A 24,301-nucleotide genomic window follows, 5' to 3' on the forward strand; every position below is an offset into this window, starting at 1 on the left:
ATACTCTATTAATATACATGATTGGATAAAGAATGATCCCTGCCCACTCTCTGTGCAAGTCCTGATGTGTTGTATAGGAAATGACGATTTTGGTGGGTGGAGACAGAGAGACAGGAAGAGAAGCTGGGAGAGATTGGGCCTGGGTTCCATACTCCTAGCTGCTGGTCGTGTGGCTGCTGGTCTAGCTAGCTTCTTGACTCAGCTGCACACATTGCTATTGCCGATTGTCTTCCACCTCTGATCCTTCTTCACTGAGAATAAAGACTGACAATTTTCCCCTAACCTGAATTCCTGACTCCTGCTGATTTAAAAATACATGGTCTTCACAGGCAAAGGGATATAAAACTTTCTTGCTGCTGTATAAAATGCGTCCCCCCCACCTTAAAAACATTTCGTAAAAACATAGTTAAGTATCTAGTAAGTAGACCTAAAGTCAGGATGATCTAATACTTAGTCCCAATTTAGTCTCTCTAGGTGAGTCACAGCCTGCCTGCACCTCAGTTTCCTCATCTGTAAAAGGGAGATAATAATAGCAATCATTTCACAGGGTTGTTGTGAGATAACATGAGAGGAGTTAACATAAAAGTATCTTGCCAATCTTAAATGCTATATGAACGTTAGTTATTATTATCAAATGAACAGAACTATCCTTATCTGTGATTCTGTAATCTTGTATGGGGGCAGTTAGGTGACTTAATGGATAGAGTGCCAAGCCTGGAGTAAGGAAGAATCATCTCCCTGAGTTCAAATTTGGTCTCAGACATTTACTAGCTGTGTGACCTGGGCAAGTCACTTAACCTTGTTTGCTTCAGTTTCTTCCTCTGTAAAATGAGCTGGAGAAGGAAATGGCAAAACATTTCAGTACTTTTACCAAGAAAAATCCAAATATAGTCACAAAGAGTGACTGAAAAAAAAAAGAGTAATAGCAAAACAAAAACCAAAACAAACTTATCCCTTCTATACATGAATTCTTCCTTACAGTGGTACATTCAACAAAGAGGCAGGGTTTCTTAATTTTTTTTTAATGTCCTGTAATCCTTGGCAGACCTGATAAAATCTTTGAATCCCTTCTCAGAAGAATGTTATTAAATGCAGAAAATAAAATACCTTTGTCTAAAGGTTACAAAGAAAATCAATTATATAAATTTTATATTTTCAATTATGTTGAAATTAAATTATCAAAATATTAAGTACTAAGTATTAAATACAAAAATAGTTTTAAAAACAAGGTGATAGACTATTTTTTATATTTATATTTATTATATAGCTTAAGAATCTTTGAAAGGGGATCTTCAACCTTATCTTATTTATTATTATGGCTCCATCCTTTGTTTTCTTTTTCTTTTTTCTTTTTGCTGAGGCATTTGGGGTTAAATGACTTGCCTAGGGTCACACAGCTAGAAAGCCTTAAACTTTTAAGGCTTTAAACCCAGATCCTTCTGACTTCAGGTCTGGTGCACTATCCACTGTACCACCTAGCTGCCCCTCCATCCTTCATTTTCATTAGGTTTTTAGATTTTCAAAGCTTTTGGCTTATTTTACTTCATTTGATCTTCTCAACAATTCTGTGACATAGGTGGGGCAGGTATTATTACCCCTGTTTTCCAGAAGAAACTGAATTTCTAGAGGATAAATAATAGCCTGGTTGGGATTTGAAGGGACTATTTAACCCCCCTCCCAATTTGGTTAATGAAAAAACTGAGGCCCAGAAAAGTCAGGCTTCAGAGAATAAACCAAGCCTCCTGAAAAATGACCTTAAAAGCTCATTTGTTCCAAATCCCTTGTTATTAGAAGACATTAAAGCCTCTTGAAGGTGGGTGATTTCTCCAAAGTTCTACAAACAGTTGGTATTAGAATTGAAACTAGAATAAAAGTCTTTTGATTTCTTATGAAACCGATATTTTGAACATGAGAACAGAACTTTCCATGGGGCATGGGGTTAGAGGGAGGGAGTTGCTTATAGGACCTGCAGCTTCATCACTGGCTAGAATTCTAATGTGGAATTCCCTTCTAAACAAGAACAAAGCAGCTGCTCCAACCCACATCCCTTCCTACCCAGGCTTCCTCCCACCCTTCTCCCACTCACTTAGTTCTTTACTCTAAGTAGGTCTTGGTTTTGCTTATTTAGTATTAGAATCTATAAAGAGTAGCCAGGTGGAGCAGTGGTTAGAGTGCTGGTCCTGGACTTAAGAACGCTCATCATATGAGTTCAAGCCTAGCTATTGAATTTGGGAAAGTCACTTAACCTTGTTTGCCTCAGTTTCCTCATCTGTAAAATGAATTAGAGAAAGAAATGGCAAACTCCAGTATCTTTGCCAAGAAAACCCCAAATGGGGTCAATAGTGAACAACAAAATAAAGGATCACTGTAACCTTAGAAAGTTGCTTGGGGTAACAAGAGTTCAAGGCTAGTAATTTTCAAATGATTTGTTCATTTCAAAATTTTCAAAGATTCCATAATGTCTATGAAATTAAGTTCAAATTTCTTTGCCTTCTATAAGTCAGTAAGGACCTCTACAAGCTGTTTTTGTTTTTCCTATCTTATCTCATATTATTTCTCCTGATCTCCATACTTTTGCTGCATAGAGTCATAGATCTAGATCTGGAAGAGACCTTTCATTACATACAGGACTTGAACCAAAGTCTTCTTGATCTTGGAAATAGCTCACTAACCCTTTATGTAGCTCTTAAGTGTTGCTACTGAAAAAAAGAAATAAAGAAAAGAAAATGTAAATCTAGCTCAGGTCTATGGGCTTCTAGTTCATAGGACATTATCATTCTGGCATCTTTCCTGGTTCCCAGGCAACAGAACATATAACAAAATCTAATCAGTATTGATTTGGCAGACAATGTCTCAAATTCTGTTTAAAAAGTGCCCTTTGTCTAAGTGCTTTCTCCTATTGTATTAGGAGGGTCTGGTCACCATCAACATTTTTTTGGTCCCAATCCCTCAGAGGAAAAAAAAAAATCCTTTCCTTTCCTGAAGTTTTTAAAGTACGTTGGTTTGCTCATTTTGTTCCTTCTTGTTTCTCAGGATCAGCTCAGACAGAGTGGAAATTAGGTTTTTGGTGAAGAAAGAGTTGAACAGCATCTGTCCTCCCTCCTGCTTTCACTTCTCTTTTCCTGACTCACAGATATTCTCTGTGTCTTACTTACTGCCATTTTAGGGAAAAAATACCATGGGCAAAAGAAATGCATGAAGGAAAAAGGAAGAAGAGAGGCTGAGGACTTTCAGTGCAGGCCCAGTGTGTATTTTTGTTTCGTTTAACTGAAATTGTACTTCTACAGTAGGGAAGTTTTGTGATTTGCCAATGAGAAGATGTCCAAGAAAACATCTAAATGTGAATGATTCTATCAAAGTAGGTTGTAAATAAGGTATTTTGCAACAATCTTTATAGACTTTCAGATTTATAGCAGCAATTAAAAAAAAAGCATTTAAAAAATATCTGGCTGGATCTTTAAAAATGATTTTGATGAGCAGCAGCAGAACATTTTTTCTGATAGAATCATAATAATGTGATGCCTTTTAAGCAGATGGCTGAACCCTGAGAATGTTTGGCCAGTATCCATGGTTACCAGGGTTGAATGGACATTTTCTTCCAGCAAATGAAAGAGTAGGTTAAGTTATTAATTTCCTACTAAAGCTTTAGTTGATGTTAGTGGCTCAATTGTGTTTTGAGGACCAAGATATTGAATAATTGCATTATATGGCCATTTTTCCCCCTGCTACACCCTGACTATCCCTGTTCCATTGCAAATTTAAAAGTAGTTTATCTTTCAAAGACCAGGAATGAAGTAAAAACAAAATCTCAGAATCCCTAATGTTAAAAATTATATATTGGTCTAGCTTGGTCCTAAAAAGAATTGCACATAGATGATGTTTTCTGTTTTCCTTTTCAATGAATTGGTATTCATTCAATTGTGAGAAAATCATCATAATCCCCCTCCATGTGCTAGGACCTTAGTAGTAAATAAGGATGCAAATGTAGGGAAAAGGACATGTTTTTAGGCAGAAAGGAATAGGCAGTGCTTTTGACTCTAATTTCCACTACCCTACTGTTGTGAGAACTTCCTAAAAGATAGGTTTTTCTGCCTCCATTTGTTCTCCTTCCAATCCATCCTTTATACTATTAACATATTCATTTTTATGTAGATCTGGACATGTCCTTCTAAAAGTCAAAAATTGTCAGACTCCATAATGCCATAAAATTAAGTTCACATTTCCTTGCCCTCCTTAAGGGATCAAGGACCTCTAATTATCTAACACCATCTTTTTTTCCTGGAAGGGGATTTTCCTACCTTAGTTCATACTATTCTTCCTGGCCTGAATAGTTTTGCTGCATAGGGTCATAGATCTGGGTCTGGAAGGGACTCTTCATTACACAGAAGACAAAATCAAAGTGTAAGAAATTTGGTTAGGGACACACAGTTTGTCAACATTAGGATTTGGACACAGATCACATTCCAGGGCCAAAGCTCTTTCTATTATATCTCAATTATTTCTATTGTATTATATATCTTTCTACATTTTGAATTCCTATCTAGCCTTTGAATTCCAATCCAAATTCCTTCAAGAAGTCTTCCTTGATTCTCTCTGATAGTATCTGGTCTTGAGCCATCTTTTGTCCCAACTATTATTAGCCTTTAGTTGCTGAATGGGCATGGCCTCAGACAAACTGAGACGAGGGAAGGACATTAATTTTGAAAAGCCAAGGTCACCCACTGCATCCTGGGTCATCGCCAGTCATCTTGACCTTTTTGCCATTGGACTTTGATGATTCTGGAGGAAAAAGTGAGGCTGAGCACTTTTCTAAACTCTGTCTCTCTTGAATCCAATTCCTGAGCAAGTCAAGATATTCCTCTTGTGATATCATTCATTGGTCCTCTTCCAGAATGAAAGATGAACAATAGCAATTGGTTTTAACATCATCACTCTTTCATACATCTATCATATGGTAGGTACATAATAAAGAAAAACTTCCAAACAATTAGAAACATCTAAAATAATTAGAGGGAAGCTACCTCAGGTAATAGTGCTTTTCTCTCTTAGCAAATCTCTAAACATAAGCTAGAATAGCACTTGGCATATAGCTACAGAGAAGACTCCTGCTTGGCTGTGGTTGATCTGGCTATGTTCCTTCCATCTCTGAGTTCTGGGATTCTAAGATTTTGTATTCTAGTTATTTCTTTCTCATCTCCCTCCATTAATCTATAAACTCCATGAAGTATGAGAAAATTTTTTTTCTAAACCATGTATTTCCCTCAGTCCCCAGTATACTACCTTACATAGTGAAATGTTTGTTGAACTGAGTTGTATAAAACTGAAGAGTAGTTGGATTAGAGGCTTTTGATAGTACTTGTTTTATATTCAGGCAAATCACTTAACTGCTCTGGGCTTCAGATTCCTTATCTATAAAATGACAGTTATATGCTAGATGATTTCCTTTTAATCCCTAAATCTATGATGAAATGAAACCATAAATTGTCAATCCTTCTTTTCAACTCCAGGAATCAAAAACCCACTGTGTTACACTGAAGTATTGTCAGGTTTTTTAGAAGCAGTATACTGTAGTGGATTAAATAACTGAATCAGAGTTCAAATCCTAATTCTGTGACTGTGTTAACCTGTTTAATTTAAGCAAGTCATTTAAAGACAATTTCCTCATCTGAAATTTTACTATTATTGTTGTTGTTATTTTACAAAGAATGGAAATAGATAAGTTCTGAGGTTCCTTCCAACTACAAACCTTTAATTCTATGATATTATTCTGGCTCCTTTTCCATCTCCTCCAATCCCTCTAAACACCCCCCCCCCCCACACCCACACCCACACACATATTATTTTGGCTCTAATTTCTAAGAAAATAATTACCTAGATAAAAACAGATTTGGGGACCTTTCAAGGTCATAAAAAGACTTACTAAGGAACATGTGACTTAGAACCTTTATGTAGGTACCTCCCCCCCCCCAAGTTTGTATACATTAGTCATGCATATTCTGCCTTGCATTTATAGCTATTTGCTATTAGAATACACCTAATCTCTCTTCCACATGACAACCCTGTAAATATTTGAAGAATACTGTTATTTCTTAATATTTTCTTTTCTCTAAGCTAAACATTCCAAGTTCCTTCAACCAGTTTTCCTATAAACATGATTTCCAGAAGCATAGCTATCTTTACTTATTGCCTTCTGTACTTTCCAGAATGTAATGAGGCAAAAGAATTGAGATGTAGCTTTTTTTCTCTGTTATCTGTTAAAGTAGACCCTGAATGAATGAGGTATTATATTGTTTTAAGACTTTTTCCCTAATCCCATTCTGACACCTCGAACAAGTTTCTACAGGATCTTGTTAAAGGAGATTGTCATTTATACACAGAAACAGTAAGATTATGTGATGATCAACTATGCTAGACTTAACTCTTCTGTCAATTGTCAGCCACCACAACCATAATGGCTGAGGTATCTCAAGGAAGGAAAGGTGCAGATGAACAGAAATCTGGAAGCAACCTTTGTGCTATACTTTGATCCATGCTTTCTGTCAGCTATCACCCCGTGCCTAGAAAAAAATCAAATCAGAACTATTTCAATCAATATCAAGAAAGAGTTTGATGGTTGTAAAGGTGGCTCTGTTTGATTCTATATCTGGGACCTATTTTTTGGACCTTTCATTCCCAAGAATTCTACTATTATTTCCAGGATGTCATCCTTAACTGATTCTGTGTGTGGATTGGTGCCCTTCCTCTGTGACAAAAATCTTGAACACTTACATAGGGGAAAGTGTTATTTCTTTTTATTCCTGAAAGAGCAGGAACCCAAAGAGGGGAGTTCTGCTGGTCTTTGTTAACAATCTGTAGATAGGCCAGGAGTCAGGACATGAACCTGAATTGGTCAGTCTTTTTCCAGACAAGGCTAATGAATGTAGGTTTTGGCCCTGCATCCTTCCCTATCTTTCTTTTCACCTGTTGAAGATGAAAACATGAGGATAATTCTACTTCCAGGTTTTCTTGCGCACTGTAGGGACAGAATTCATGTTCCTGGGCATGTGCAGCATCATTATATTCTCCATTTATCCCCAGTGTGATTTTAGAAACCAAAGGGCCCCACTTATGTAACTTTTCAAATCACATGGGGCACCCAGAGGAAAAGTAAAAATCACTGACTTGCTATGGGCAGCTCCTTCTCACGGACAGCTCCCATCCTTATAATTGTGTCACATCCTATTCTTTACTGGCAGCAGTTGTCTATTTCTATTGCTGAGTCAACTCATCTTTCCTAATCATCCCCAGCTGTGTTCTCTCCCCAGCAAGAAACAGCTTCCTAGAGTGGTCTGGCCCTGTTTCAGAAGCATAATAGGTCTAGTGGTAAGGATTTGTAAGAGCTTTTCCTTTCTTCCTGTTGTACTATTGGAAAAATTCCCTTTCCTCCCAAAATGTGTGTGAACTAGAGAAGTGAAGTCAGAGAGAGAGAGGCACAGATGATCAAATATGGTCCTTTGGAAAATATTAATTATCTGAGGAAGTGAACAATACTTGTGTAGAATGTAGGCAGTGATAGAGATTTGAAAAATTGTAATGTATAACTAAAACAGCATCATTGTTCTCTCAAATGATGGGAGTGAAGTAGAAGGGATGTGGACAATGGAAGTTATTGGAAAATAGGAAGCAAGATGATGATAAAGGCAAGTAACGTAGAGGTACCACTCAAAGAATGGATCAGGGTATTATGTTCCCCAGTTTGTTGTTGCTGTTAAGTCATTTCAATCATATCTAACTTTTCATGATCCCATTTGGATCCCATTCTTAGAAAACATAATGAAGTAGTTTGCCATTTCCTTCTCCAACTCATTTTACAATTGAGGCAGAGTTAAGTGACTTGCCCAGGATCATACAGCTATAAGTATCTGAGGCTGGATTTGAGCCCAGGGAGATGAATCTTCCGGACTACAGGCCTAGCATTCTATCCATTGTGTACCTAATTGTCATATATTTTGCAAAAGAAGAATTGTAAACTATCAACCACTACACAAAAGATGATTTCAAATCTTTAATAATGAGAAAACTGTCAACTAAAACCACTCTGGGTTTTATCTTATACCCAACAAATTGACAAAGATGATTAAAGAAAGGAATAGCCATTATTGGTCGAGTTATGGAAATACATAAACAAAAATATGTTGTTGATAAGAACTGTGAATTAGAACAACTTTTCTGGAATGAAGTTTGTAATTAGGCAAATAAAATGACTGAATGTCAGTACCCTTTGCCCCAGAGATTACACTGCTATATCCATAGCCCAAGAATTTCATTAACTAAAAGAAAGGCTCCATAAGCAACAAATATTTACAGCAGTACTTACTCTTCATGGTAGCAAAGAATTGAAAATAAAGTAGATGCCCATTGCTTAAGGGAATGGATAAACAAATTGTGGTACATAAATGCAGTGAAATATTTCTTTATTTATAAAATCACAATCCATAGAAAGACATATCAGTTGATACAAAGTGAAGTGAGCAGAGTCAAGAAAATAACACAATGTAACACAAAATAACACAAGAAAGTAACACAATGACTGTCAACAGAAGGAGAAAGCTAGGTGATATAAAAACTAAAAATATCAATAAAAATCTAGATTTTGCATGTACACACAATATTGTGGTCTTAGAAAAGAAAAAAAGGCTAATTTGGGGAAATTCTGTGAACACCATTCAAAGTTACTGAGTCAGGGTTTGGATGGCTGTGAGAGCAGCAATTTTGATCTGAGAGTGAGAAGGAATTTTCTCTCCAAGTAAAAGATGAATTTGCTTCCCCAGGGAGTGATCAAAGTAAGAAAAATGACTAAGTACAGCTTTAATTTGGGGGAAGGAAAGATAAACTAATAAGGATTAACAGAATGACTTCCAACATCCTGGAATCAAGGAACTAGAAGACTCCAAGTACTGAACTAGAGAATAGCAGGAATAGACTAACCAATGACAATTCAAAATAAATTTGTAACATGTGCCTGTAATTTTCAGTCAAGGCTAACATATGAATTTGTTTTGTTTGATAATACTTTCTATGAGGGAGGGCTTTTGGTTTGGAGAGAGAACTGATAGAGAGTGTGAGGGAGTAATGCTAGCGATGCATTACAAAAAGGAAGTAAAAGAGTTTCAGTGAAACATTTTAAAAATACAAAAAAATAGAAGTCATATAAAGTTCAGAAGGGGACACAGGCAAAGGCAATGTTAGGACTGTGATGTTAAGTTTAATAGGGCCTGGGATTGGATTGATTACATCAATGTAGGGAACTCCCAGATGGCAGAAACTCCCTCTATCAAAGTAGCTTGGCCTAGTGCCTGCAATGCAGTCTTAGAAAGTTGTTTAGAGTGCTTAGCCTTGGTGAGATCTGCCCACCATCACACAGCCAAAAGCTTAAGAGACAGGATAAGAATTTACTTCTTTCTGACTTGGAAGCTAGCTCCTTCTCCACCATGTCATGTCATTTCTCATTATTTTATTATTTATATATTTAAAGCAAATTGGACATAATGGACATTCACAGTCTCATATACAATTCTTTTCTGTTCTTTTTATGTTGAAACATACATGATTGTTAAGTTCACAATAAACTTTTAAAATGTGACTCTAATTGAATATCACAAGGCCCTTCTCAGTTCCTCACACTATAGTGTAATGATTTGTCTACTTTGGCTGACTATGCATGTGTTACAGGAAGTGTTGTGGGAAACGTTATTGTAGAATAAATTAAAGAGCTAGGATTTTGAGAGGAGAAATTTTCCCCTTTAGGGTTGAAGTTATTCAAGCTAGTGCAAGAGAACTGATGAGGAAGTTCCCATTTTGGAAAATGCCCTGAGGGCCACATTTTGTCCCAGCTCACAATACATTTCCTGAGTCATAGAGCCCTCAAAATATAAATCCTTAATGAGTTGAAAGGGAAGATCACCTATCAAGTGACACTGATGCATTTCTCAGGTCTATTCCATTCTTCCTGTGACTTGGTCATCACTTTAGGTTTGATAAGGGAAAGGGACTAAACATTTATATAATATCTACTATGTTCCGGACACTATTTGATGATATTACATCATTTGATCCTTACAACAACTCTGCAAAGTAGTTATTATCCCCATTTTACAGATGAGAAAACAGGCAAACTGTGACTTGCCCAGGGTCACCCTGCCAATACTCTAAAGAAATCTAACTCTACTGCCACCTAGCTGCCTCTGAAAGGCTACTCCTTCAGGGAGGATTAAGTTTTTTTCCACAAACACCATACCTGCCATTTCGCTACCTTCCACCAGGAAATGATGGTGTTGTATAGAAAGAAATTTTGTGAAATAATAAGTACTTTTTGAGTGTTCATTGTGTGCCTATATGCCAGGTACTAGGCTAGACAGATTGAGATACAAAGCCAAAAGAAATAGTTCTTGGACCTGAAGGAGTGTTTTTCTATCTGCAAAATAAGTAGATTGAATTTTTATGTTTTTTTCCCTCCTTTTCTATGGTTTCTTTGATAATTAAATCAGTTAGTGTATTAAAGTATCTCTTATTTCTCAGGACCCAGTCAGCCCAGTTCTATAAGATGTTAGCCACTAAACCCAAACCGTGTCTTAAAGCCTTAATCCAGAATCACTCAGATTTTCATCTATTGGCCATCTATAGGTTCTCTGGCCAATTTTGGTCACTGTTTGGGTCCGGCTAGACTCAGGGTGAATATAAATCACAAACATCTCTTCTTTGCATTTCTTCTGAGAGTCTTTCCCTCCCAAATTTATTTAGATTTTTTGTTTGTTTTTTGGACTAGGTGAAAGAGATTCTTTGCCTCAATTACTACCTTACCTTCATCACTGAATGGATATTGCCTCAGTCAAACTGAGACCTGTTTAAGACCTTAGTTTAAAAAGGCCAAGGTCTCCCATTGCATCCAGGGCCACCTACAGTCATCCTGATCTATCTGGCCACTGAGCCCAGATAGCTCTGAAGGAAATATGAGCAGTCTTCCTTTACTTACATCCAGTTTACTTGCATATCATGGTATCACCTCCCTAATGTCATGGTTCTCTTCCAGAAGGAAGGACAAACAACAACAGCATGCTAATGGAGGAAACTGCATAAAGTCATTTAAATAAATACAAAATGTATGGAGAGGGGTAGAAAGTTTCAGGATGGATATTCCTTCTACCAATGCAAATCAGTCCATTGTCTGCAATTTAGTCTTCAAGATTTTCCTATAGCACTGAAGTGAAGTAAATCTGTATATATCAAAGATAGGCTATAAACTCAGGTCTCCTGGATTCTAAGGGCAGCTCTCTATCCATCCTGCCACACTGCCTTTCCAAAATGCTCAGTAAATATGGTACAAGGCAATTTCATGGAAAGGAATCAGGAAAGGCTTCTGGAAGGAAGTTGCACTTGAGTTGAGCTTTGAAGAAAGTAGGGAATTCTGAGGTAAAGAGAAACAAAAATATGCCAAGCATGGATAACAGCCTATGAAGAGGTAGGAGACAGAATGTTATGTATGTGAGGGACAGCACGTGTAACTGGACTTGTATATAGTGTGTGTGGAATCAGGTGTATATTGTTTACAAAGATAGCCTGATCAGAATGTGAAGGGTTTTAAATGCCAACAAAGGCCAAAGAAATTTGTATTTCTTGCAAGAGGGAGTTAGTAGGGCTCTTTGAATAAGGGAGTGCAAGGGTCAGAACTCTGTTTTAGCAATATTATTTTATTAATTGTAGATCAGAAAAAAGTGAAACTTGAACCAGGAATGGTACAAATGAGAAGTGATTAACTGAACTAAGGTGATAATGATGAGGTATGGATCGGGGCAGGAATATGGGTTGGTCTCCTAGTTCTCCAGAACACCAAGTTAGGGCGGGTTCGCATCGAGAAAAGCTACACAAAAGGCTGTGATAAGAAAAGGCACTTTATTAAAGAGAGAGACACTAAGATGTTCACTTAGTGGGCAATGTCAAAGAATTGCAAAGAGACATTTTCTCAGGGCTTACTTTTATACAGAAACAAAACAATTTGGGTTTTGCATCTGAAAGGAACATACTTGAGATGGGGTGTGGGAAGAGAGTCTTTCCCAGGGAATATAGATGCTCTTCTGGGCAAGATTGTATTGTCCTTGTCAACAGTCCTGTGAATAGAGAGGAGATGGATGGCAACTGACTCATTGATTGACTCTGAGGGACGGGGGAAACTGAAGTGTCCAAGATGACATGAGAATATGAAATTGAATGACTAGAAGGATGTAAATACTCTCTACAGAAGTAGGAAATTTTGGTAGAGGGAAAAATTTGGTGACAGACACAAAGTTCTATTGTGTATATATTGAATGAGTTTGCCTAAGGGATAAGCAGTTGGAAAAGTCCAATTAGTAATTAGCAACAGTGGATGGAAGCTAAGAAATGACTTGACAGTCTGGATATGTCGATTTGTGAATCTTCCACACAGAGATAATTGACCCTAGGCTGCTGATGAGACTATCAAAAGAGAAAGCAGAGATGGAGAAGAGAGCCCCTAGTCAGTACACCATTAGAGAGTGGTGCTTGAATGATAAATAAGCAAAAAAGACAAAGGAGGAGCCCTACAAAGGTAAAGAAAAGGAAAATGGGAGAAACTGACAAACACAGAAAAAAGCAATAGAACAAAAACCTAGACAGGAGAAAGTTTCCTGCAGGAGAGGGTACTCAGGAGTCTCAAATGCTAAAGTTCTGGTAATTAAGATGGTAACTTAACTTAAGATGGTAACTGGTAACTTCAGTTTCATTTTTAAAAAGTAAACTTGCATATATATGTGTATGTATGAAATTCTTAAAAGAAAAACTGACCAACATATCACAAAAATCTGACAAAGTTCTATATCTATGGATCTCCGAACTCTACAAAGGAGTTGGGGGAAGTAGCTTCTCTTACCTATTCTTTAGGACCAAGTTTGTTTTTTTTTTTTTTTGGTGTTTTTTGTTTGTTTGTTTTTGTAATTTTGCAACATTCACTTATGGTTGTTTGATGGTTTCTTGTTTTTTTCCACTTGCATTGTGTAGTCATATGTTGTTTTCTAGACCACTTCTCTTTGCATTTCATGTTAAGTCTTACATGCTTCTCTTTATTAATCATATTCATTGTTTCTTACAGCATACATTTCTTACAGTAATATTCCATTACATTCATGTATAATTTATTTAGCCATTCCTCAATTATTGGCATCTGGTTTGTTTCCAGTTCTTTGATTTCACCAAAAATACAGCTAAAAACATTTTAGTAGATACTGAATCTTTCTTTTGTCAGTCACCCCCTTGCGGTATGCATGGAGTAGGATCCTAACTATAGATTCTCTAGATCATAGAGTAAGATTATTTAAAAAATGTGAACAAGTAATTTTAGAAGAGTAGCAATAAAGAATATTATTTCCCTCTTGACCATGAGGAGATAAGGAGAATGAGACTCACATTTCGGGACACTTTCAATATGCAATATTCAATATGTTTTTCTTTCTTCTCTTCTCTTTCTCCCCTTCCCCCCTGTCCCAGGTCAGTAGATAGAAGAAAGAAAAAAAAAAGTGTAATAATTAAAAAAAACCTCAAACATTTAAAAGAGAAGGATGATTGGTATGGGGTGGGGGTGGGTGGTGAATGGGAGGTGATGATTACCAGAGGAAATGGGAGGTAATGGAACTAAGGATCCAAGCTTGGCATGAAGGAATACCTTGTCATTAAAGCCTAGAATAAAAGAGTTAATTGGGGATGGTTTCAAAGGGTTTTGAGAGATACAATAAAGGATAAGAGAAAGCGCATAATAAAGGTTGACTGATTGGGATAAAAGGAAGGAATGATGTGGGAAACAAGAAGAAGAGAGAAAATTTGGAAAAGTTGCTGTGGTGATAGTGCCAATGAATTATGAAAGACTGTAAGAATTATGATGCAGAGGTGAGGATTTAGTTTAGATTATATAAAATTAATTTATAATGGTCACAGAATAAGCATAATTGTGGGATTTTTCTGCAGCACCATTCACTACCCAATCTGCTAGACTTTTTTAAACGTAACCCACATTTATCTATCTGTCTGGCTATTTGTCTGTCTATCCATCTATCAACCTACCCACCTAGTTATCTTTCTATCTATTTCTGTACATTTCTCTGTGTGTATTTAAATAGGATTATTAGTTAACTCATTTTCTGTTTGTGTCCCATTATAATAGTTAGCTAGTTCTCTCTTTAACTTTTTAACTATACCATAGAAAAGTCAATTATTTCCTAAAATTTGGATAATTTATTAGACAAAGGTCACACTGAACAACAACAAAAAATAGAAAGTCATGTTAGTACGTGGATGGTTCACACAAACCTGAGTTTTTCTGCTTAAATCTTTCATGTAATTGTAGCTTTTCTGCTACTTTTGAACTAAACTCTTGCAAATATCTGCCATTGCTCAGTCTTTTTGAATTCTAAACAGGCTTTCTGAGAAGTCCTCCCAGATTACTGATCTACCACAGAATACAGTAAGTCAAAGTTTTAAATGACACGAGCCCAGGGCAAGATTACTCAATGTGTCTATACTACAATGGATAGTGCAAGATCATTTCTCCAAGTTTATTGATGAATAGATCACCAATGGTAGAAAACTGGGATGAGAAAACCCTGAGTATGTCTATACATTTCCACCTTCATGTCATCCAAATCCTTTTTTTTTTTTTTTTTTTTTTTTGCACTGAATATGGTGACTTTGTTGATGATATACAATATAGGACACTCTAGGCTTCTCCATTTACTACAGTGATGGCTTTGGGACAATGATGTGAAGGGCACGAAATCCCCAGTATAGGAATATAGGTTAGGGATGTGGATTCTCCAGTGGTGGAACAACATTTTTTGGCTGGGGATGAAGATCCATGGCTTCCCCCTTTACTCCTTGGAGGCCACGTAGACCATAAGGTCCATTACACAGTTGCTATAACCATACTCATTGTCATACCAGGAAATGAGCTTAACAAAATAGTTGTTGAGGGCAATACTAGCACCAGCATGAAGGTAGAAGAGTGAGTGTTGCTGTTAAAGTCACAGAATACAACCTGGTCTTCTGTGTAGCCCAAGATGCTCTTCAAGGGTCCATCTGCTGCTTGCTTCACCCCTTTCTTGATATCATTATATTTGGCAGGTTTCTTGAGGAGGCAAGTCAGATCCACAACATGGGAAGTTGGGAACACAGAAAGCCATGTCTGTGAGTTTTCATTCAACTCAGGTATGACCTAGCCTACAATCTTAGCAGCACCAGTGGACGCAGGGATGATGTTTTGGACAGCACCACACTCATCACCCCACAGCTACCAGAGGGGCCATTCTGAAGTCTTCTGAGCAGCAGCAATGGTATGAACTGTAGTCATGAATCCTTCCACAAAGCCAAAGTTGTCATGAATGACCTTGGCCTACGGGGCCAAGCAGGAGGCATTGCTGACAATCTTGAGGGAATTATCATATTTTTCATGGTTCACTTCCATCACAAATATTGAGGCATCAGCAAAAGGGGCAGAGATTATGAACCACTTAGCTCCATCCTTCAAGTGAGCCCAAGTCTTTTCCATAGTGTTAAAGACACCAGTAGACTCTACAATACACTTGACTACAGCATGTCCCCATTTAATATTGGTGGGATCCCACTCCTGGGAGATGGTAATGGCTTTCCCATCAATAACAAGCTTTCCATTCTCAGCTTTGACAGTGCCCTTGAACTTGCCATGAGTGGAATCATATTGAAACATATAAACCATGTAGTTAAGGTCAATGAAGGAGTCATTGGTGGTCACAATGTATATTCCATCAGAGTTGAATGCAGCCCTGGTCACCAGGTGTCCAATCCAGCCAAATCCATTGACTCCAGTCTTCACAATCTTGTTTCAGGGATGTTACCAAAGGAACAGATCCTGGCACTGAGCTTGGGAGAAGAGCTGAGAGCCACATCTCTCCTTATTTTTTTATTTTTTTTTGCAGAGGTAAGAGACTATGGATGTAGAAGACTGCATATATTATCAGACTTGATGTGTAGCTTGGTTTTGCTGAACTAAATTTTGTTTCTTTCTTATTTTTTTGTTTTAAGAGATGGTGGACAGTGGTGGGAAATTTAAATTATCAAAAACAAAAGCTATCAATAAAAAAATTAAAACAAAACAAAAAAATAGAACTAGGGATGTTTGGCTTGAAGAAGAGATCTTAGGATAACAGATTTAGAGCTAGATTGGCTTTATAAGTCACATCAACCAAATCGTTTTACCTAGAGAAGGCAATAAGGGGCAGATTCTCTTTCACCCCTACTCTCCACCAAAGGCAATAACATCTCCTTTATCTCCTATGGGGAGTCAAACACTTTTTGGTGTCTGTCTCCAACACTTATTTCTTCCTCAGCAGCCCAAGGAGATAAACTGGAAACATGATGTGTAGAGAGAAATAAACAAGCTAAAGCTAATTTAATCATACCTCTAGATCAAAGAAAAGCCTGAGCTCTTGGGGCAACTGGGATGTGAGAGAAGAGGGAGTGCCTCCATATTATGTGCAAGACAGCGCTTCTTTCCTAGGATCTTTTAAATGCACTTTTATAATTTGTACCTCTCCTTTCCCTTCCTCTTCTAACAGTTTACCCATGAGTGAGGATTTTACAGGATGAAGGCTTTCCTCAGGTCCCTTCCTCATCACCACATATATATACACATATATACATACCACCTCAGCCAGATATAAAACAATTTAGGCAAAAGAAAAAGGAACATAGTTCAGAATTATGGAGATTATGGAAAGGTCTTCCCAATTTATAACTAGAGCATTTTCTTTTTATTTATCCTTGACCTAATACATAGGGCTTAGACTATTTTTTCATGACAATGTGAATATATCTAGATACATATATATGTATATGTGTATATATGTAAACATGTATGTATGTATACAAACATATTTCACCCAAAGCCTAAATCTCTACAAAGATTATTTCCTTTCACAGTTTGTCATTACCTTGCATGTAAAATGATGACGTTAGAAGTTTTTCTAATATCCCATCTATGATCCTATCTATCTCTTTTCCAGGATAAATATCCCAAGCTCCTTTGACCAATGCAAACATTGGATAATTCTAATTTCTTTTAGTATATTTTCAAATCCTCTCCCCATCCTAGTGATCTTCCTCTGTATCTTGTGTTCTAGAATCTCAGTGTACTGTCTAAAGGGTGGTATTTCAAACTAGACATGGTTGTCCATATGTGACCTGAGCAGTTTCTGATCCAGCAGGATTATTAGCTCCTTTGTTCAGAACATTATATTCTTACCTGGAGTACTGAAATAGCATCCTAATTAGGCTTCCTACATCCAGTTTCTCTACTCTCCAGTCCATCCTCCACACAGCTGGCATGTTTGTATATGCCAAACATATGTGTCTGATAATGTTTAAAAAGCTTCAAAGGCCTTTCCAGCATGACTCCAGCCTACCTCTCTAGGCTTATTGAACATTACATTTTTTCATGCCCTTTACTTTGCAGGCAAATTGTCCTATGGTTGTCCCCAGTACAAGATGTTCCATTGCTTCTCTCCTTTCTTTTGCTCAGGCTACCTCCCCCTTGCTTCCCACCCCTCATGCCTGTTTATATATATATATATATTTTTTTAAAATATATTTAAAATATATATATATATATATATTTTAAACCTAACGATGGGATTTTTCATTTTTCACTATTAAATTTCATCAAGTTATGGTCAGCTCATTGATATGACTCCTGAAAATTTTATTAGAGTTGGAGAACTTTCTTACCAATAAGTTGGACTGAAGAAGAATTTTTTTGGAAGGAGTATGAGGAATTAGAAATGTGTAATTTGAGAAAATGATCCTGAATGTTCCTGCCCACCATCTTTGTGTTTGCAAAGTGCTTTTTGATTTGGAAAGTATATAAATGTAAAATATTATTATTGTTGTTGTTGTTAAAGCTGAATTTTTCATCGATTCAGTTTGATTGAACCATCACTAGAATGTTCTTAGAATATTCCAAGGCCTCCTCAATGAGACTCACAGCCATTCAAAAGATAATCCACACTAGAAAAACAAAGCATACAAAAATTGTTTCTTGTCCAAATAATGGCATACAAGTGGATCCATGGTCAATGGGGTATTATCTTAAGAAGAAACACTGCAAGCAAATTTAATTCTAGCTGGGTTTAGAATTAAATTGGGAAAAAGATAATGAGATGGATTACAGCTAGGAAATTTTAAAGTGATTTCCAGTCAAGTCAACAAGTATTTATTAAATACTTAAATGCTAGGTACCATGTTAAGCACTGAAATTAGAAATTCAAACAGAAAGATGGTCCCAGATCTCAAGCAGTTTTCATTCTAATGTGCTAAAACAACATATAAAAGGAAGCTTAAAATGGGTGGAGAGAAAAAGATGGAGGTCGGGTGGGATTGAGGAAAAAGATTTGCAGAGGATAATTGAAAAAGTCAGGAGTTCAGCCTGAAGAGGAATGAATACAAGCACAGGCTTTTCCCAGAAGCAAATAAAATCCCTTACATCTTTTTTAACAATGAGGGATGATAGATGGATGGAACTCGTGCTGCTGTGGTACCCACATAATGTGAAGAGACCTAAAGGAAGGTTCCCAGGACATGAGTTATGTCCTCTGTCAGAAGATTTAAGGGAGGATGTGTGTGGATTAGATTATTCCAGAATGGGTAGTGATCATGCCAGTAGAGGCAGAGATCCATTTAAGTATTTGGAGGTCAAAAAAAAAAAATTACTAGCTTAATCAATTTAACAAATATTTATATAAGCACTTGCTATATGCCAGGCATTGGGCCAAGCACTAAGGACTCCAAAGTTTTCAAAGATCTTATTTTGTACAGGATAGAATGGATATATTGTGCAAATATAGATGCTAATACAGAATTTCATTTGAAAAGAGTAGGGCAGTGTAAATCTAGTGCTCTGGTGGCCCATTGATTCACAACCTGAGAGGCTGGGGGGAACAAAAGGGTCCTTTTGGTATTAATAGGAGTCCTGTTTCCATAGTTCTTAGTTTCAGTTGAGAACAGTGGCTTATGTAATACAGAAGCTATCTGAGGCTCAATTTAGGAGTCAGAAACTACTACTTTTGAAAGAACTCTATAATCCATTGAGAAACAAAATTCTCTAAGAGGGATTTCAAAAACAATGAATTTCTACTTAGCTGGTAGTGGAACAGTCTTAAAAAAAAAAAAAAAAGCTGAGGTTGAAGGTCCTTCCTACTGCTAAATTCAAGCTTTAAAAATTACCTTCTCTAAAGTATTGTAATCTCATCTGGGATTCTAATTGAAGGGGATGTTAGAAAATCCTTTTTCTTTAGGTTGCATTCCCCCTATGGTGTAGGACACTTGGTAGATTTCCTCTTTGAACACACAGTTCACCCCAGGGTTGCGTTAAGGGTGTGGATTTAGGCTAAATGTTCTATTGAAAAAGTCTACAGCCCCAGGAATTCAGGTGAAATAGTAGGGTGGAGTATAAAAAGAAAGGGCAACTTTTTGGCAAGTTCAGAATACAATTTTGCCTTTGGGGCAAGGATATTTACACACAGCCCAGTTACATTCTCAAAGTATTTTGAGGGGGTATTTTGGTAAGGTGATGTGTGTGACAGTGAAGAATGACAATAATTGAATGCAAAAGCCTCCATGAAAATCCAAAATTTCAGAAACAAAGAATCATAGAAAATATTTTAGAGTCATAAAAAAGTGAAGAAGCTATCTAATCCAATGCCTTGTTTTCTATTGCAATGTACTTTCTCTTTTTATTTTTATTTTTTTTGGATTTCTACCTAGATGGGCCAGCTAGTGATTTTTTGATATTGTAAAGGTCTAGTAGAAATGAAACTGAATTCATATATTTTACTTGAAATGAAAAACACTGGGCTCTTCATAAATTATATATGTTTATTATAATCATATAATAAGTTATATGATTATAATAAAAACATAAAATATATAATAGATTTATTATAAATTATAATAAAAGTTATTCAAACAAATCTCATTAAGAGATTTCCCATTCCCAGCATAGAATCTTATTACTCCATTTCTACTTTAAGGTGCTATAAAACTAATTTCAAAATCAGATCTCAAAAGGAAAAATAAATAAAGGTGGGTAGTCAAAGCATTTGCAAGCTTAAAAGAAGAGATAGAAGTGTTCATTTATCCTGGTCCTAAATCATCAATTTTTTATCTATGGCTTGGATAAAGGAATAGAGTGCATGTTTATCAAAAGACATTAGGGAATCTTAGCAAGGCTAAAATGATGAATTCAATCTATTAAGAACAAAGTTTAAAAAAGATCAAGTAGTTTAATGGATTTTAAATTTCATATGAATCATCACCTTGATATGGCAGTTGAAAATGCTAATTGAATCTTCATTGCAATTTATTAAACACTTATAAAATACCTACTATGCTAGGTACTCGGGATACAAAGATGAAATAATAACCTCCTTTCAAGGGGGTTACACTCTATTAATGGGGATACGAAGAAGTATAACATAAATAAAATATGAACTAAAAAATGTCTATTATAAAATCTAAGGAGAGAGAGGCTACTTTTAGCTAAAAGGATCAGGGAAGCCTGCCTGAAGAAAATGATTATTGAACTTGAGAGAAAAAGAATTTCAGTTGTCAGAATTGTAGATGAAGTGAGATGCAGACAAGAAGAATGCATTGCTCAAATTTGTAAAGGTTGAAGTAGACAGGATGGAATTCAACTTTGGTTGGAAGTTGAAAACATGATAAGGAGAAGTATAAAAAAGCTGGAATGGTACTATAAGGATAGAAATATAATTGAGACAATTAGTCATAGTCCACCCCACTAAAACTAACCAACAAGATATTCTTATCTTGATACCTTTATTTTATTTGGGAGGGAAAAAACATTTTTTGATTGAATCATCAGAAATATGAACCAGGCCTAGTTTTTTCCCTTGAATCAGTCAAAGTGTCATGGACTAGTGGGGAAAGTCTTTGATCAATTTAGAAGCCTTTGAAAGCCATTGAAAGAAATGGAGTGATATTACACAGGAGGTATATTTGGATTGTTTGAAGAGACTTAAGTCATAACCATTTTGGGTGGTTATATAAAACTATCAAACTAGTTTACAGTGAAGCATCAAACATTTGGCAGCCTAATGATGGAAGATAGTTCAGCCGAATCCCAAATGAGAAATCATTGTTGGGGATAGAACGAAGAAGAGGTGAGAATAGACCAACTTCCTAGACTATTTTAGTAAACAGCATTCAGGAAAAAAGTAATTATCTATCTGACTAATTGATATTAATAATAATCAAAGGGGATAATATACCATCTATTGCATTAGAAAGACATTTCCCTCCTTCCTCCCTCACCATTGCCATCAGAATTAACTCTACTCCTGAGAAGTTTAGCAGCCTTGCTCTGCAGGCTCAATTTGCCCCATATAAGTGCAAATTGGGAGAGTAAATCTAGAGCAACTACTGTTGTAGGATAAAAATAGATTCTGGAGGGCCCAAAGGGTCAGGCTAAATAAAGAATTCGGATTTTATTCTACATGGGGCAACTTGGGGCCTGAAGTCAGGAAGACATATCTTCCTGAGTTTAAATCCTAAATGGGTGGCCCAAGTCAAGTTACTTAACACTATTTGTTTTGGTTTCTTATCTAGAAAATGAACAAAGTGAAACAACTGGACAATAACATTTTATTCCATAAGCAATAGGAAATCACTGAAGGTTTTTGAGCTTGGAGATGACATAATCAGATTCATGCCTTGGGAAATAATATTTTGGCAGCTATATGAAAAGCAGAATAAATATGGTAAAGACTAAAACTGGTTAAATTAATAATAAAGTTGTTAGATTAGTCCAGTTAAAAGATGATGAGCGCCTAGGCTGGTCAGATGGCTAACTGAGGAAATGAAGGATTTGCTCCAGTATCTTTGCCAAGAAAATCCCAAAAAGAGTCATGAAGAGTTGGATACTACTAAAAATCAACTGAACAACCACAAACTTTCAAGTAAGTTTAATTTATAGGATTTGGTTATAAATCCTTCATCTTTTGGAAATTTGCATACAGAAAAACCACCTGACTAGCTGATATGGAGAGAACAGTCATAGAGATCCTCCAAATAGTGTGTAATCAAGTATTGAACTAAAAAGAGAGGTGAGAGATATAAAGCTGTCTGATCTTTATATGCCATGGCAGTGAATAAAATCTCTGAAGGGAAGTGTGTGGAGAGAGAAGAGGCTTGAGGATAAAGCCCCAGACAACATCCACACTTAACGTGGCAGGATGAAGATGAACCAATAAAGAAAACAAAAAGATTGATGGAGAATAAGGAGAGGACCTTGTCAATAAAATCACAGAAGAAGAAAGTATCTAGAAGAAGGGAACTGTGGGGAAATAATTCATCATTTAATATTTGTTAATATTATTTGAACCTATCTTATTGTGGTTAGATAGTATTAAATACAGAATATGAGGTGGATGTCATTGAGACCCCAGAGACATTGCAGAAAACCAGAGTACTGAATCCTTAGACTCCATCCAAGTCTTGTACTGGGTCCACTCAGTCTTGCGTCCACCTTCTGCCCAATAGCTTGGGTTTGGGCTTAGCTCAAATTTTACTGAATGTTTATACTTACTTGATGATATACATCTCAAGTAACTTATGTATGAGTGGGTCAGTCAGCTTGTACCCTAATTTAAATCTCACAGAAACTTGGAAGGTAGTTACCTCCCCCCCCCCCCCCCAGCTCTCTCCTCTGTCAAATGACTTAATAAAATTCTTCCTTAAAATTTTTTAGGTTTTGGATTTTGTTCTTGACCAATAGGATCTAGAAAAATGTTACAAAAAGGTTAAGAACAAGAATTAAGAAAAGGCCACTGAATTTTAAGACAATCATTGGCGACTTTTGAATAGAATTGTGGCCTGATAACAAAGGATAATAAAATCAAGGGGAAGTAAAAGAAGGCAGCGAAGGCAGATTATTCTTGATCTTATTAATAGAATAGACTTTAGGTTGAATTAATAGAAGCATAGCATTCCTATTAAAAAAAAAAATGATGATCCTGGTGTACTCTGACCTGGATGGATCACATATAAATTTTTATTTTCAGTTTGGGGTATCTAATTTTAAAAAAAGGAATTTATACATGATAGGTAACATAAGTTTATTTCCTTTAGAAATGATTATGTTTTTTTCACTCATTTATCAATTATGAGCTAAAATATATCCAAAGAACATTGAACAGAATGGCAAGGGGACTGAAAACTATGCAATATGACCTAGGCATTTAGGCACCTAAGCAGTTAAGTGGTGTGGTAGATAGAGCACTGGACTCAGAGTTAAGAAGATTTCAGTTCAAATTTTAACGCTGACATTTATTACCTGTGTATCCTGTATCACCTAATCTCTGCTTCAATTTCCCTACTTTTAAAATGGGAATAATATCACCTGCCTTTCAGGTTTTAAGGATGTCAGGATCCAAAATCAGCCCTCTTTCTTATTTTTTCTTTTTCTTTTTCTTTTTTTTTTAAACTATTAAGCGATATCTGGTTTTCCCAGAGTTAAGGTCTAGCAAGCAAGCTGTGCCCGAGCTTGACATAACAACAATCCTTTGTGCTCACTCTCTAGATGAATATGCTGCAATTAAATGACAGAACTGATGGTCTTTGAGCTTAGGCAAGGACCAACAGGCTCAGACATGAAGTCTTTCTATGAATGGACTTTTTGTTACTTGACATCTTGCCTTACTGTTGCTGTTGTGTCTCACCACTGTTGGTGTATTCACTGTTAGATTCTTTATCTAGCCCCAAATATATAAATCAAGGTTTAGCCCAAATGTCTTAGGTCTCCTATTTGAGGAGGCCTCAATATATGAATCTAATTTTTTTGCCCAATGGGATAAAGAAAGTCTTTTACTTTTAACCTGTATAAGCTCTTTGCTATTTCGGTAATTAACACTGGTTGCAAAACCTCTGTGACTCTCTGGTCATTTGCTACCAGAGTTGACAGGATCAAATGAGATAATGTTTTTAAAGGATTGAGCACAATATCTCTAACATGGCAAATATTTAGCAAATACTTCCTTCTTGTTTGACACTGTGTAAATCACTTAACTCAACCTCAGTTTCCTTATCTATTAAAATGAAAATAATAATAGCATCTACATTATAGGATTGTTTTAAGGGCCAAATGAGATAAGAATATATGTAAAATGTCCTATAAGTTTAAAAACACTATACATATATTAATTATTATTATATTAGA

At 36.3% G+C, this 24,301-nt stretch overlaps 1 protein-coding gene and 1 pseudogene across 1 annotated transcript in view; both read right to left on the bottom strand.

Annotated features, from left to right (window-relative positions):
• The window catches only part of LOC100925756 (glucosaminyl (N-acetyl) transferase 2 (I blood group)), a 75,887-nt gene that overhangs the window by 47,678 nt on the left and 3,908 nt on the right, over positions 1-24,301 (bottom strand). The window lies entirely within an intron of this gene.
• LOC111719101 lies at positions 14,695-17,585 on the bottom strand (annotated as a pseudogene).

This window comes from Sarcophilus harrisii, chromosome 1, assembly GCF_902635505.1.
Source record: "Sarcophilus harrisii chromosome 1, mSarHar1.11, whole genome shotgun sequence".
NCBI classification, from domain to species: Eukaryota; Metazoa; Chordata; class Mammalia; order Dasyuromorphia; family Dasyuridae; genus Sarcophilus; species Sarcophilus harrisii.